Below are 17,004 nucleotides of genomic sequence, written 5' to 3'. Positions count from 1 at the left end.
AAAAACATTTCCATGTTGCAATATTCACGGAAATATTTGAATTCAAAAAACGGAGGAAATTTGGGAAAAACAGCTGTAAATGTGGTAAGTTCGCATATCATTTATTTATTTATTTATTTATTCAATATTGATTGGCCGAGGCCTATACAAGAGTATGCGGAATTATATATGGTGAAAGTGACGATTAATGGTACGAGAGAATTTTGAAATCGAGGTGCAATCAACAATATTTGATGGTAGGTTGTTCCAGTCGATAATAGTTCTTGGGAAAGAGCTAAATTTGTGACAATCTGAAGAGGCAAAGATGGGCTATAATTTTTTGGAATAATTGAGTCTAACAGAGAAATGAGAAGGTTTGATTAGAATATTGGAGGTGTCAATATTTTAAAAAACCCATGGAGGATTTTGTAAAGAAAAGTTAAACGAGAGATTAGTCGAAGAGAGGAGAGCGGTTGGATACTGAGTTGTCGCTTGAGTTCTGTTATAGAGACAGAAGAAGACCAACAGTTAAAAATGAAACGAGTGGACTTATTTTGGATAGATTCTAATTTGTCTATGTTGGTTTGGGTGCGGGGATCCCAGGCTTCACAGGCATAAGAGAGGGCAGGGAGAATATATGTTTGGTAGCACAAGTGACGAACATGACGGGTGGAGTATTTTAGGTTACGGCGAAGGAAAAAGAGTTTTTGGAGACATTTATTAAAGATATAACCAACGTGAAGGTTCCAGCGGAGATCGGAAGAGATTATAATGCCCAGGTATTTATAATGCGAAACCTCAGAGATCAAATAGTCGTTTATAGAATAGGGGAATTCGTGGGGATTCTTTTACGGGTGACTCATAAAAACAGTTTTTGAGAAATTGAGGGGTGTTGGAGAGATTCTTGGTCAGAAAGATTGGACACTGTTTTATAGATGACACAGTCATCAGCGAAGAGTCTGATGCGGCAGTTTATGGAGTCGGGTAGATCATTTATGTATTATGAATAATGAATTTTTAATTTTGGTAAACACATTCAACACGCCAACAATTGTTTTTCTACTTCCGTGTTTAGAGTTTACTCATCTCTGCCAGCTCTTAAATATTAATTAATCTTTGTCGATAGAAATGGCGTTCACAAGAATTTTTTCACGGCTAGTTTCAGCTTTCAGTAAACAACAAAAATACGTTATGATACTTTTGGAACATTAAAAAAAATGCTTCGTTAAGGTCAAAACTACTTTTTTTTTTTTACCAAAGCTGGAGAAAATCAAGAGTTTACAGAATACGGCTAAAGAAAAAGAACAGAAATAAAATACGAAGCAAAGTGTATTTCGTTCTTCCGAAGCAATGATGGATCACGTTGTTTTACTGATGCATCCGCACAAGAGCATCTATACATTGTTCTTATTGTTTTGTCTTTGAATGTCTTCTTCCTTTGGTTGGACATCAAAAACTCTTCGTCGTCATTTATCTCCCATCGCTTCTAACCTCCTTTTATCATTAGAGTCTACTTTTATGAAGTAAATTGCTCTTCGAACAAGATCGGAAGAACTCCCATTAGCGGCTCTAGGGCATCGCTCTTACCTAACATTCTGATGCAGCAGCGAGCACACAACCGAACTCTTCACGCCATTTTCCACATCTCAAGCTGAGAATTCCAATGATGAATGTGAAATAAACTCGGGAATTCGCTTATAATTTTCCGTATCGTTATTCAAACATTTGAATGTATTTGTATAACAATTTGTCTTTCTCTCTCTCTCTCTGCCACACAGACATCTTCCGAGAACTCTGTGCTCGCTGTTATTTCGAACGTTCTTCACTGAACTTGTAATGGCTGGGAGCGCTTATCACACTTATGATATAGAAAAATTGCTATAGTTTTGGGTTGAAAAACATGCGAATGACTCGATTTACAGGGTGACTCGTTATACAGGGTGATTCAAATTGTTTGTCCGTAAGACTAACTCTGCAACCGGTTGACTTTAGAAGTATACTCCCAATTACAAGATGGGTTCAAATGACGTGACATGCGGTTTCTTCAAATGACGCAGTTTTTTTGAGGGATTGTACACATAAAAAAATAAATAAAAACCTTAACTTTTCATGCAGTATCCGTGTGCTAAAAAATCCAGTTAGAAAGTTGTTGCTCTGTCTCTCCTGATGCCAACAAAAAACATTCCACGTTTCTAAGTGTATATTCGCTGAAATATTTGAATTCAAAAAGTAGAGAACGGAGGGGAAAACAGCATAAATGGGGGGGGGGCGCAAGCATTTTCCGTAGTTTTGTCTGTAAAATAGCCAAAAAGATTTCAGAGGCTAGTAAGGCTTCTAATTATAGCCAAAAAATAGACTTCAGGGGGTCCATGAGTTTTGATGAGAAAAAAATTAGCTCGTTTTTTATATTTTTATCTATAGAATATTATTTTGTAAATAGGTCAGTAGACTTTTTTACTAGCAAAAATTGTCGATGGAAACATAAAACGTCAGGAAACTTCCAAAGAAAACACTGAAAGAGGGAAAAAAAAAGATGTCACATCACAAGAAATTGCTCGAATGTAAATGAACTAATAAAGAAAATAGAGAAACTTCTCAAAATTTCCAAGCCTTAATATAAAATCTTATTTTCAAATTGCCACCCATAAAAGTCAAATTACCCGCTTTGGGGGCATGGACCCCTCTTTGGTGGGAGGAAATAAACCGTTGATCTTCTCTCCTCGTGTTTTCGGAGGAGTTATCCGCAGCTGCAGATTGGCTACCATGACCATTTGGGATCTTTCCGACAACGGATTTCATTCTTCAACAAATGATACCGTAGTTTCAAGTTATTCCAAGTTCAAATTCAAGAAAGAAAAATGACGGGTTTGAAATAGTCGAACTCTTCCTTAAACAAGCAATTTATGATGTAGGCATTAAGCTACGGGGAAAAAATTGTAAACATGTTTCGAAAATGTCGTTGAAATAAATCAGGAATTTATGGGATGTGCGAATCGATTCCAGCTCATATAATAGCTGTTTTGTTATTCCAGGTCTGCCACTGAGAAGCAGGAGGCGCGCGCGGTAGTAAAATTTCCTATTTTAAAATCTGTATAAGTATCAATGGAGTAAAAAAAAATTTTTTTTTCTTGTTATGACCCTTGTTTTTACGATCTTCTTTATTACGCTAAACACAAAGAGGAAAAAAAGTATCAGGCAGTTGCACTCATCCAAAAAGAGCCGGTAAGTATGAGTACGGCCATCATCAACATCATCTCGGTGATTATGTAAATGATTTTTTTCGACCAAAAATAAAAACACGAGCGTAGGCTTCTGTTTTACTTCCGCGTGATTTTGCATTAGCCGGTCAGATTTTATTGCAAAGATTCGCATTTTTATTGCTATTGCTCGATACACCGTTTCCCTCTGCGGGATAGAAGCTCTTCTCTTCTTCTTTTTTTCAATTTTCAATGCATTTTTATCGGAAAATATATATCTTCCAAAGTTCGTTTCAATGGGATGCATTACAGAGATTCTCAAAATCGGAAATTTATGTTTTATTCTTTCTCTGCGACGTTCAAAAGTCCTTCCTCTTTTTTCATTCTTCTTCGTTTTAGAAGAAATGTCAAGAAGACAGCCGTGCTCTGATGAAAACAATATCGATGCTCTGCAGAAAGAGTATATTCGGTTCGTTTCTTCCGGGTCCTGATGGAGAGACATCTATACACGTCATAAATATTTGTCGAACCTGAAAAGTTATAAGACAAGGGAAATCCTAAAAGCAATCAAATGAGTTTTAAAAAAAACACATCTTGTTCTATTCATGCGATGGTTTTTATTTCTCCTTCAATGCATGAATTTTATAATTTAAAATTTACCATATTTAACCATAACAATATGAAACAAAAAACTTTTCCTTTGTTCCTGGTTAGAAGTTAGTTCTGGGTTTGCTTGGCCTGAAAAATTATGAAAATGCTCATTATTGTCTCCCCCCCCCCCCAAACTTCATTTTTGTGGTAGGGGGATCGATATTTCAATCAATCAATCAAACTTTATTGTGTGGCACAATGTGTCCTACAAGAGATTTATTTATTTGAATCACTTGTGAATGGCGGGGTGCCACTTACATCACGAAGAGGGAGAGAGGGGAAGCCCACACAAAAAATAAACAAGAACAAACAAGCAAGTAAAAAAAATAAAAATAAATGTTGGTACAAATAAAATATACACAACTATTGAAAGAGATGTATGTAAAAATTACGTAAAAGAATGCAATGAAAAGTTAAAACCACAACGACATAACAGTAACTGGCTCAGAAATGATAAAAACCGTGAAAATTCTTCGGGGAAAAAAATAACAATTAAAAAGCATAGCATCAAAGATGTGGAGACAGATCATTGCTTTTTAAAGCTGCCTTAAACTGGTGGATTGTAGGCCTCGTCACAATTTCACCGGGTAATGAGTTCCACACTCAGGCTGTGCGAAAGAAAAAACTATGGTATCTTGTGTTATTTTTGCACAAGGGAATTCTGATAGTAAATTCATGGGCGCTTATTGTTCAGTTGATGTAAGTGAGATCAACGGCTATGACTGTTAGTCCTCACCGTATTTTGTAAAGCAGTACTATATCAAGGAAGAGTCGACGCCATTCGAGTGACTGTTGATTCCAGTCTTTCTCTATAGGATTTCCCGCGGAAACCTGATAGGTTCTCTGTAAATCTTTTTTGTGGCTGTTCAAGCGTTTTGATATCTCCCGCTCGGTGAGGGGACCAAACAGGTGAAGCATAAGCATAGGTCTAGCTTAGATAAAGAACCTGATTTTAAGAAAAGAACCTATAGAACCTATATTTTATAGCTGCCCGTCACAAGCAGCCTGAAGGTTGAAGCATGAGTTGAAATCATGAATCTTCGTATAAAATTTTACATCATTTGCATACTTGTATGGAAGCCAGTTCAGGTTAAAGGTCGTAAACAAAACCCGAAAAAAGCACTCGCCAGAGAACGGAACCTTGAATACAGCCCTCGACAGATAGCTTCCAACATAGACCTGCTGAGTTCTTTCAGACAGTAAGCCACTGATAGCTCTGACGACATGTGGGGGAACACCAACATAGTTAAGTTTTCTCAACAATACCAATCTTTTCACTTTGACAAATGCCTTTTCAAAATCAATGTAGATCAGCGGTTCTCAACCTTTTTGACTCGCGGAGCCCTTTCGAGTAAAAAATTCTATGGTGGAGCCCCGTAGACAATTTTTTTAATTATTCATCAAAGTTGTTGACTTATTTTTACTATTTAAAAATATTTATAACTATTGTTTTTAATTTTACCGGTTCTTTTTAGTTTCGTCGAGCGGCCGCGGAAGCCCCTGGAGAGTGCACAAGGAGGTTAAAGATATTGGACGATAATTTTCAACCAATTTGGGTCTGCTTTTCTTTTTGGGTATTGGGGTGATAATTGCATGGTGCTAGAGACCTGGCATACGACCGGCCTCGAAACAGGTAGAAAACACTCGTGAATGTGCTAGCACTTATCCTCGAGCAGAACATATTATAATATTTAGCGTTTAAAAGTAGGGACCAAGAGCTAAGTTAATTTTGATTTGAGAGAGAGCATTAGATGGCATATGTAGGAAGCTATCTATCAAGGGGCTGCTGAAAAAAAAAGATGTATCGTGACTTTGTACTCGAGTAACGAGCGACTGTTTGAGAACGTTAATTCGAACAGTAACAGAAAGGAGAATTGATTGAGAAATGGTGTAGTAAAGAGTAGTCGTAGAGGCATGTTAATGTTCTAAGTTCGAATAAAATTTAAAAATCGTTAACTTTCTAAAATCGTTAGAAAAGCCCGGAGTACACTGATTTGAAGCCGCGGCCAAAATTGTTACACCGCACCAAAAATAATGGACTTCATCTACTCTAGTAATTACAGAAATAGTAATAAAAATACAGATTACAATATCTTTTTTTATGATCAAAAACACAGATATTAATGCAGTACTTTGAAATAAATTATTGCACTAATGCATATTAATTACATATAATATTTTTAATTCTTTTTTTATAAAAGAAGTGGCCATCTCAATGTGAATTACATAAATCTGGAATGCAATTTAGACGTCATACTATACAGGTACCAAGGCCAAATAAAACTAGTTTCCAAACATTTTTTCTTTATTTAGCTCCTTTCTTTATTAGCTCCGATTTAATTTACTTCCTCTCGGTTGATAAAAGAACAATCTTCATGATCTTCATGTAAATCTTTTTTTATCAATTCAAAATCTTGGTTATTAACTGAAGAAGATTTAAATTATCTGTTTGATATTGTGATGTAATCTTCTTTTATCTTGCATACACTGCTAAATGCCAAACTTTTTTTGTTTATCAATTCCATTCCTGTTGCCACTTATTTCTTGGTGTTATATACAGTCAAACCTCGTTAGTGCGTCACCCGGTTAACACGTCACTCCTCTTGCCGGATCACTTTTTCGGAAGTCCCAATTGTCCTCAGGCAGGAATTGGCAAGCTATGACTTACTCCGTTTAACGAGTCACTCCGCTTACTAAGCCATATTTTTGCTCTCACAAGAGTGACTCATTAACGAGGTTTGACTGTATATGTGCGTTTTTTTTTCTTTGTTTCTTTTTTCTCTCGTTATTATTTATGGCGATAGATATGTATCGGATATTGTTTTGTGGGCTCATAAGCTTACTTAGCCCCCTATATATTATTTATTTTTATTTTCCTATATATATATATAGATAGAAAATCAAATAATTAAAATCATATAGGCCTGCTGGAAGGACTTTACAGTCCGTTGGGGTTACATAGCGCATGTAATATATGTGTGTGTGTTTTGTGTAATATGTGTTTTTTGTATTTGTATATTTTTTTATATAAAAAAAAATCATCCGGAATAAAAATTTCTCTTATAAAGGCAATGTTAAACATGAAATGTTGCTTATAGAATCATTTCCCCAGATAATGCAATAAATTCGTTGTTCACTTCTATGTTACGTCCTCAACTGTAAGAAAATAATGAACCCAAAAATATATTTACGTCTGTGCGATCAATTGCTATCAAAATTCAAAAAAAAAAGTAAACCGAAAATGCAAAATAATACAGAATTTCTCAAACTCGAGGGTTTTTGCAAACATGTAAATTTTTCTGATTTAAAAAGGTAAATGCATAGATTGCAGCAAAGAAACAATTTGATGCTTGAAACATTCTACAGAGAATTGTCATGACCGCAATTCCCATCTTGAAATATTTAATACAAGTTTATTAAAAATAAAACACACACTCTGCTATCGTATAGTCCTTTCAAATGCACATTTTCTTTCTCACGCTACAAATTCTACGACGCAGTCAAATCTCAATCATCACTTACGTGACATGAAATCATCACAACATAACATTCTTTGTTTTTCAAAATATCTCTAGAATCAAAAAGATACCGACATTTACAGTCTGCCGAAATCCGGACGTTCTCACATTTTGATATACAAAATACGCTTTTTGGATTTTAGATTTTAACTTTTGGACCAATTGTGAAGTCACATTAGAATGAGGTGCCCACCTCAACCAATGAGAGATGTAGGAAGCCGAACAAAAAAACCGAATGTATAGTCTTTTTTTTGTGAAGGAGAGAACTCACTCTCCCGGTGAACATGCTCCAGTAAATATAGTGGAAATTATTTCTTTGTTTTTTGTGGAGGTGAATTTTGAAAATGTTTTAAGATTAATTTCTATGACTGATAAATTTATATGAAGAAAATGTTTAAATAATTAAAGTTAACATGCGGCACAACGACAATGCATCTTGAGTATTTGATTATGTATATGCGTTTCATTTTTAGTTATAATATGTCGTAATACTTACAACATCAGGCTCAATTAACAATATAGTTCGTGATGAATGGCTTCCGAAAAATTTATGTATACCCAAATCTCAGTGAGAGCGTAATATAATCCAGAAACATTTTCAAAGCCTGTTTGAAATGGGGCCGGTTTTGGAAAAACAAGTGAGAGAGAATTCGTGGATTTGAGGGTAAAAACGGGGATCGTATAACGTTTCTCATGTGTATGAATAAAATAAGTGAAATAAAAGTTTCAGCTTTTTTTATTATCAAAAGTAGAAATGCCCACGTGTTTGAAAAATTCAAAAAAAACTGTCTCGTTCAGTACATTCGTTCTTGCACTTTTGAAAGATAAGTAAAAATTCGCGGGCTGACAAAATTAAATAGACTCTGACATTAAAAAACGGGACAGCAAAATTGTTGTTTTATGGCGAATGTCAAATGAAAATTGCAATTTATTTTTATTGATTTATTTTAAAGACATGCAAGTATATTGATTTTCTTTTAATTGCATTATTTATTTTTCATTAGTTATCAATAGAGCTTGGAAACTCAGAAAAAATGTCATAAATGAATTTGTTAAATTTTTCCTGCCATAGTTTCCTATTTCAACATTGCTTTGTGTTTATCCGGGAATTTCATGTCATATGCTGTATAACTCGGATATTTTAGGCATTAAGAACTCAAAAACAATAAAAAATTTCAATTTTTATCGGAAAGCCTCACCCCTTCCGACCACATTTAAACGCAAATAGGCGTAAGTTTCTAAGAGGTAAACATCGGATAAAGCAGTGTTATCAGGCATAGAAAGACAAAGATTTTTCATCTGCGCTTTCAGATAGCAATCAACAAATCATCGAACTCACATCGATGCTAAGAGTATAAAATTAATTAAAACATAATTACAACTATTCACCAATTACTGTTCTTTAACTTTACCTAGCTTTATTTTGAATGTTAGCTAATTGCATATTTAGTGAACTTGATTAAATCTTCTATAACTTAAGACCTTGATGGGGGTCACAAACCTTTCTTTTTTGTATAACATATCGGCATAACTAATAATGCAGTTATTGCAAAGTAATATGTATGGAACAATAGACAGAGCATGAGCAGCTAGTTTTTGGGCCTTTAATATCTTGGTCCTTAGTAATTTTTCCTTTTGTTCTATTAATTATTATTTTTTAAGGCTCATAATAGCATAAATTTTTAAGCAATTTTAGTGTTTTTATGCCGTCCAATTTTTACACCTTTCAGTGCCTAAACTGCTGTAGTCTCTATAGTTCGTTTCAGGTTAACTTTGCAGTGGAGAGAAAGGTAGAGAATGTACTCCTCCGCCGCAAAATAAAGTTCCCATAAATCGGAGTTTTATGATGATCATTTATACAGAATATTTCAATTTTTTTAATGATTTTGGGAAAAAGAAAGGAAAAATATCGTTTTGAACCGATGTTTCTTCGTTTGAAATTTTTAAATTAGAAAAAAATAGTGGTTACTATTATCCAAAAATCTATAGCAACCACAACGACATTTTCGCGGTATCCTAGAAATCGTCCATACCTTACCCAGGCCGCGCATCGATACATTGGTTAAGGGGCTTTTATTGCCATAGCAACGAGTGATGAGGTTCCATCGTAGCTTCCTCTCCACTGCAAAGTTAACCTGAAACGGACTATAGTTATTATTAGAGCCCGGATTATATGCAAATGCATATGTGCATATGCATTTGCATATTTTGGCCTTTTTTAGTATTAATGCATATAAATGCATAAAATCAAAGAATTTCCAGTATAAGTGCATATTTTTGAAGGTTTACTTAAACTCACTTTTTTTTTTTATAATTTTCCAAATAAATATTGTTCATAATATTTTCATAACATCGATTTTTTTTCCCGGTATGTGAAATTTAGTGAATTAATACATATTTATAAAGTATTTTACGATTACTAACTGTTTTATTGTAAGGCTATTTCTAGAGATGTGTCAAAATGTTGATTTTGTTTTTAGAAATAGTGTCGAAATTCTTTTATTACTGCTATTTTCGTTATTGAGCAGCTACAACAAACTGAAAACTAAAAAAATGCCTGAATAAAAAATATGTAGAAGTTATTTGCATATGCTGTATACATATATATGAGGGGATATTTTTTGGTAAAAATGAAATATATATGCACTAATAGAAAACATGTATTTTAAAAACACATTCGCTTTTTTTTGCATGGTGTATTTTTTAATGCATATTTTCCCTTTTTTTATACATATTTCGGAATTTTTGACTTTTTCAAGATTTCTAATGCATATTCTTGGGTGTTTAATGCATATTTTGGAATTTTCAGTGCACATTTTGTATTTCAAGTGCTTATTTTTGCATTTATAAGTGTATATTTTTGCATTTTTAAGTGCATATTTTTACATTTTTAAGTGCATATTTTTACATTTTTAAGTGCATATTTGCATATTTTTAGAGCATATTTTGCCACTTTTTTAGTGCATATAATCCGGGCTCTAGTTATTATTATATAAACAGTGTAGCCACGTGGATATGCATTTGTTTTTCTGCAAAATCGAAAACCTCGCTAAATATGTACTGGAAACGTTGATATTCGTTTAAGCGAAACCGACTGAAATCGCATTTTTTCCCTTGCGTTTAAGTGAAATAATTGATTATTGATAAATTTTAGTAGTTGTAACTTATCAGCTGCACGATGAATGGAGCGGTTAAGCACACACATACAGATGACATTTGATATTTTAAATGAAAATTGTACACCTTCAATGAATGAACTTGATTATAATAATAATAATCATTTTTATGCCACTAATGCTATAAATTATCATTAAGAATTATAAATTATAAGTAATATTAAAACAATACAATTAAAGTCCAATTTAACGGGTAATTTGGAAGTGATTGTTAATGTGATAATGTTAAAGATACATAATGTACAAAAATAATGAAGGGATAATGTACAAAACATATTCGATAGTAGCCTTTTGAAAATTGGAAAGCTTTCATTATAACGTCGAACAAATTTTTGTAAAGCGAGTTTTCCTTTATTTTTTTTTTCAAATTTAAACCATGACTGATGCGTGTCATCGTTTATGCTTCTCATAAACATTAGACACTAAGACACTAAAGACAAACACACAGAAAAGTCATATTTTTTCCTACTCTTACTATCTTTAGACTTTCCTGGGAGGGGGAGGGTCATTTACATTTTGGACTTGATGGTAGGATAGCGTCGAAATGGGCCGTCTGACGCTGCAGTAGATCCGTGGAAAATTTAACGTACGGGAGTTTCGCGATGCATTGATTTTCACTATAGAGGTAATATGATATCAAAAAAGTTGCGAAACCATCGTTTAAAATCACCGTAATTCTTGTTGACAGGTTTGCTTTCTTCTTCTAAACACCATTTTTTTAAACTCTAGTTTAGACTAATGTCTCACTCACTGTTTAATTATAAATTTCTCTACAGATTATATTGGATATTAACTTCGATTTCATGAGAAATTTATAACAGAATATTTTCGTGAAAACAGTGCACATATACCAATCGACGAAAAAGAAGAAAGGACTATTCAGCCTCAGCTATTTTTATGGTGCTTTTTTTTTAATGAATTAATTTCAAGTATTCAGTTCATTCAAACAATTTCATCGCATATATATATGAAAAAAATCATAACTATATTTTGTTCTTCTTGAGAAAAAAAAATATTATTTCTTTACAAACATTTGTTCAGTCTAATTTCGATCTGGTCGTTTTTCTCATTGTTTAAAGAACACAGCGACCTCTATGAGCTTCATTTCCAACTAGAAAATTGTCGGGAAAGAAAATAATATTTACGTGCTGTTCGAAACGGATGAAGATCCGATAATAATCTACGCTCAAGGTAAACTGGGTCAAAAACTTTCACAAGGAACATATTATTTGGGTGGTTATTTTTGTTTGTTTTATTTTTCGCTCATGCTTCAGTTTATTTTATAATGATTGTGTCCCATCTCCCAGGCATAGGCGGAGATAGACTTGGAAGTCTGGGGGGCACGATAATGATGATGTCAATTCATATATATGTTACCGGCAAAGTATGAAATCCAGGCATTCTATAGAATGCCTAGGCATTGTATAGAATGCCTGGTCGTTTCAGGCAAAGTATGAAATACCGGTTTTATTCTATACTTTGCCTAGGCATTCTATAGAATGACTAGTCATTCTATAGAATGCCTAAACACAATCCAGGCAAAGTATGAAATATCTTCTTCCAACAAATCTCTTTAGGGGTGGTATAAAATATTACATAAAATTAAAATTTCACAGAATTTTCTTTTTTTCCCGGAAACGTTTCCCTTTCGCTCTCGTGAAAAAGGATCTGTTGAGGGGCGGTATAAAATATTACAATTTCTTCGAATTAAAATTTCGCAGAATTTTCGTCATTTTTTCCCGGAAAAGTTTCCCTTTCGCTATCGTGAAAAAGGATATGTTGAGGGGCGGTATAAAATATTACAATTTCTTCGAATTAAAATTTCACAGAATTTTCGTCTCTTTAGGGGTGGTATAAAATATTACATAAAATTAAAATTTCACAGAATTTTCTTTTTTTCCCGGAAACGTTTCCCTTTCGCTCTCGTGAAAAAGGATCTGTTGAGGGGCGGTATAAAATATTACAATTTCTTCGAATTAAAATTTCGCAGAATTTTCTTTTTTTCCCGGAAACGTTTCCCTTTCGCTCTCGTGAAAAAGGATCTGTTGAGGGGCGGTATAAAATATTACAATTTCTTCGAATTAAAATTTCGCAGAATTTTCGTCATTTTTTCCCGGAAAAGTTTCCCTTTCGCTATCGTGAAAAAGGATATGTTGAGGGGCGGTATAAAATATTACAATTTCTTCGAATTAAAATTTCACAGAATTTTCGTCATTTTTTCCCGAAAACGTTTCCCTTTCGCTCTCGCGAAAAAGGATCTGTGGAGGGGCGGTATAAAATATTACAATTTCCTCGAATTAAAATTTCACAGAATTTTCGTCATTTTTTCCCGGAAACGTTTCCCTTTCGCTCTCGTGAAAAAGGATCTGTTGAGGGGCGGTATAAAATATTACAATTCCTTCGAATTAAAATTTCGCAGAATTTTCTTTTTTTCCCGGAAACGTTTCCCTTTCGCTCTCGTGAAAAAGGATCTGTTGAGGGGCGGTATAAAATATTACAATTTCTTCGAATTAAAATTTCGCAGAATTTTCGTCATTTTTTCCCGAAAACGTTTCCCTTTCGCTCTCGTGAAAAAGGATCTGTTGAGGGGCGGTATAAAATATTACAATTCCTTCGAATTAAAATTTCGCAGAATTTTCGTCATTTTTTCCCGAAAACGTTTCCCTTTCGCTCTCGTGAAAAAGGATCTGTTGAGGGGCGGTATAAAATATTACAATTCCTTCGAATTAAAATTTCGCAGAATTTTCTTTTTTTCCCGGAAACGTTTCCCTTTCGCTCTCGTGAAAAAGGATCTGTTGAGGTTCGTAATTTTTTTTCCGAAAACATGCATTGGTCAGCGACGACTTCCATTCTTATTGGTGTATAATCGCACCATTTGATCCACGATGTCGACTCCATATTTAATTTCGTTATTGTAGGCAACTGTTTCTGGGGTCTTTTTCACGTTTTCGTTGATAGTTACATCAGTATGAAGTGAACTCAGAACTAGACATTTTTAATTTTTTTTTTCTCTGATAAGATGTCAGCGTGATATCAGTTCCAGTTTTCAATACTATCGACGAGTATAGATCCTGTGTTCCTGTTTTTGCAGTTGGAGGTACCTCACGACGGTCTTTTTGAAGGGTCCCAACCAAGCCTGTCCTTTTCAAAAATGCACATAATCTCAGTGATGTAAAATAATCATCTGTTGTTTTGTTTCGACGTTCTCCTAGATAAGGTTTGACTAATCGAATTACATGTTCATAGACAAGTTGATTTGCTGGTCTGGTGTTATCTGTCCCAGTGTAATCGAAACTGATTTTCTGTCCATTCAGAATATATTTGGAATCAACGCAGGCAAGAAGCCAGAATTTTATCCCAAATTTGTCTGGCTTACTTGGGATATACTGTGTAAATGGACGTCCTGCTTTTGAGGGTAGAAGTTGTTCGTCCACAGTTAGATTGGGCCCTGTTTTGTAGCAAGTCACACTGTATTCTATGAATGAAATCCATTGTGAACATGCAAGAGAAAATTGGTCAGATCGAATCGCATGAATTTCAAAATTTCTTTGAAACGATATATTGTCATTGTTTGGGGAAAAAATAGAGGACCCCAAATCTCGACGACCACAATGAATTCAGTAGGAAGTTTTTTGCACCTCTTGCATACATAACGGATATCGTTGCATCCAGTTCAAGCAAAGAAACTGACCAAGAAGTTTTATTTAGACGACGATGGGCTTCAGCTTCTGTATATGTCGAATCATTTTGTCGCAGAAAATAAGGCGTCACGAACCCAGAACACTTTCATTTATGTTTTTTGAGCGCATAAAATGTGGGGCCTTGATTTTCTCTCAATATATTTTGCGATCCTCGACATCCTAAAGTTGAGGAAGGTTCTATGATTTTCCATATGCTCCCATCTGCTACAGTTTCTTAGATCGTTTCTGTGGCTTCAACGAGTTATAATGAGTCACACCACGGTCATTTTCTGCACACGAGAGCTAATTAGACCGGGACCTACAATTTATTGCCGATTCCGAACGGCAAGCTTGTTTCTAAGCTCATCGAGAGGTTGGTGCACTAACTCCTCAGTGAGGGACTTCATGCGGTCAAGTCGCCGTGTCTGTTGTACCCCTGTGCCAGGAAAGTTTTCTGACAAAGACGAACCGGGTATCAAACTCGCGACACCTCTAAACATCCTTTGGTACTTTAGGCGAGTATCTTATCGACCTGGGCTACCGCGCCCGAGAAATAATTTTATATTGATTTAAATCTTCGTCATCAGAACCGCTACTTTCTTCACTACAGTTCGACATAGGGTAGGTCTATGCTCTTCTGCACTTTCATCATAACTGCTTCCAGAGTTTCTCTCATCTAATCTTTGCATCTCCTGGAGTATTTCTTCAGTAAATATACGTTTTCTTGTCATTCTAAACCAATGTTTCCCAAAGTGGGCAATATCGCCTCCTGGTGGGCGATAGAAAGGGCCAAGGAGGCGATAGAAGCCACGGGTATAACATAGGATCCTATGGGTTCGCTTGAGTTGGGGGGTGATGGGGGAAAAATTTATCTGAAGAAGGGGGCGATGGAACAAAAAGTTTTTGAAACTATGTTCTAAACTGTTTGAAAAGATCACATGCACTCAAATTTTCTACGTCCCAGAATAAACAATTTAACGGATAATATGGCAAGAATGCTTGACAAAAACCAAAAATGACACACCTGCTGACGACACTTGCAGATAAGAATGAGAGGAAAAGAAAGGTCACACACAAGGTCAAATGCAAAAAAGACTTTCAGAAGGATTATAACCTACTTAGAAATCAATTGTGACGACGATAGTAGTATTTACCGCATAATGTGCTAGAATATAATTAAGGGTCACTATGCCCCCTTCGGTCTTTCTAGGTATATCCGCTCGTAGCTTCGTTGTTAAAAAGGTAACGAAAGGAAGCTTTGGTATACAATAAGAACATGTTAATTTAGGAAAAGTCCAGAAATTCCAGGTGGTTCGGTTTATTCTTAGCAGAGATATGTAAGCTTAAACAGCGTACAGGGTCAAAAAGACCCCCGTTCCGTCTTTCTACTGTTAATATTTCATCATTGATAAATGGAACTTGCAAATGCGGACTATGCGATATCATTTTGTCTTGAAGTAACCAAAATTTTTATCTACGGATTTATGAACAAAAAATATAATGTATAAAGCGCCCGTTAACTCATCTATTCGAGGGAAAGTGACCGTGGTATGTCGGTCACGGAAAACAAATTGGTATACGTAGGTTTACCATATTTTATCGTTGGAAATACGGGAGATAGAGATTCTAAGTAAAGAATTGGTTATTGTTAGGCCGACCATATTTGCTCGAGAAAAATACGTGAAATTGGGATTCGAAATACGGGAAAGTGCGGGACAATGTCAATTATCGCTAAATGATGCCAAAAGTAAGCGAAGTCGTTAACTCGTGCTAAAATCACTGAAAATTCGCCAATCGCGAGAAATAAAGTGCCACTTCAAATTGCAATGAATTAAAAAAAACATGACAAATGTGTGAGATGAATATTCTTGTTTTTAGTCTCTTAATGAGGCTTTTTGAATCACATGATATTTCCCTTTTTCTGGAGAGACATACATGGTAACCAATATGGCGACTTCCTGCGCAACTCATGAAAGACATAAATCAAAATTAAAGAAACATAGAAATGAATTGGTTTTTTTTTTCTTTTTGATGGGTGCTAGATATTTCGAAAATTTTCTTGAAGCTCAAGTTATGGATTTGCCTGCTTTTGCTTCAAAAAATGCTTGATTAAAGCTGCGGAATTTCCTCGGTGTAATTTATGGGCCCATAATTAACTTCAAAACATCCTAAACTATATAGATTGATGATATTGGATATTATAAAACAAATACAAATACAACGCCACAACAGGCAAAATGCCCAACGAGGTGGCTGATAAATATAGGTGGATTATAAAACAATACAGAAGTATTAATTCTCATTTTTGTGCTTGAGAAGATATAAATCAATGTTATTGCATGAATATCTAACTCAAAAGTAGGTCCGGCTAATTATTTTATATTTAATTTTCTGTGCTTCATATTTCTAAGCGAACTCAATTTTTCGAAAATCGAGAATTCAGTTCAACTTTTAAAATTATTGATGAGGCGGAAAACCCTACTAAATTTCCACATTTCTACGGTAAATTCGGCAATTTTAACATTGATTTCCATGGGAAAAGCATGCTGTGCTTATCCCTCCAAGTGATACTGATGATCATAGGCGTACGCAGAATTTTCTCGAGGGGGAATTGAGATTTTTTTACCTTCTGAGGGGGTTTTACCTTTTTTCCTGTAAAATAACACTATAATCTTGGCTCGGGGGGGGGGGGGGGTTTCCCTTTGAGAATGCTGATGATGATTATGATGTCTATTCCAAAAGCCTCATTATCGTGATGTAATTTCTAAGCTGGAAAGATAATTTTAATCGTTGATTTGAAGAA

The sequence above is a fragment of the Pholcus phalangioides genome, unplaced genomic scaffold (genome assembly GCF_987345545.1).
Source record: "Pholcus phalangioides strain wild (caught in Gottingen) unplaced genomic scaffold, Ppha-v1.0 ptg000015l_1, whole genome shotgun sequence".
Taxonomy (NCBI): Eukaryota; Metazoa; Arthropoda; class Arachnida; order Araneae; family Pholcidae; genus Pholcus; species Pholcus phalangioides.
Note: the sequence above shows the minus strand (reverse complement) of the source record.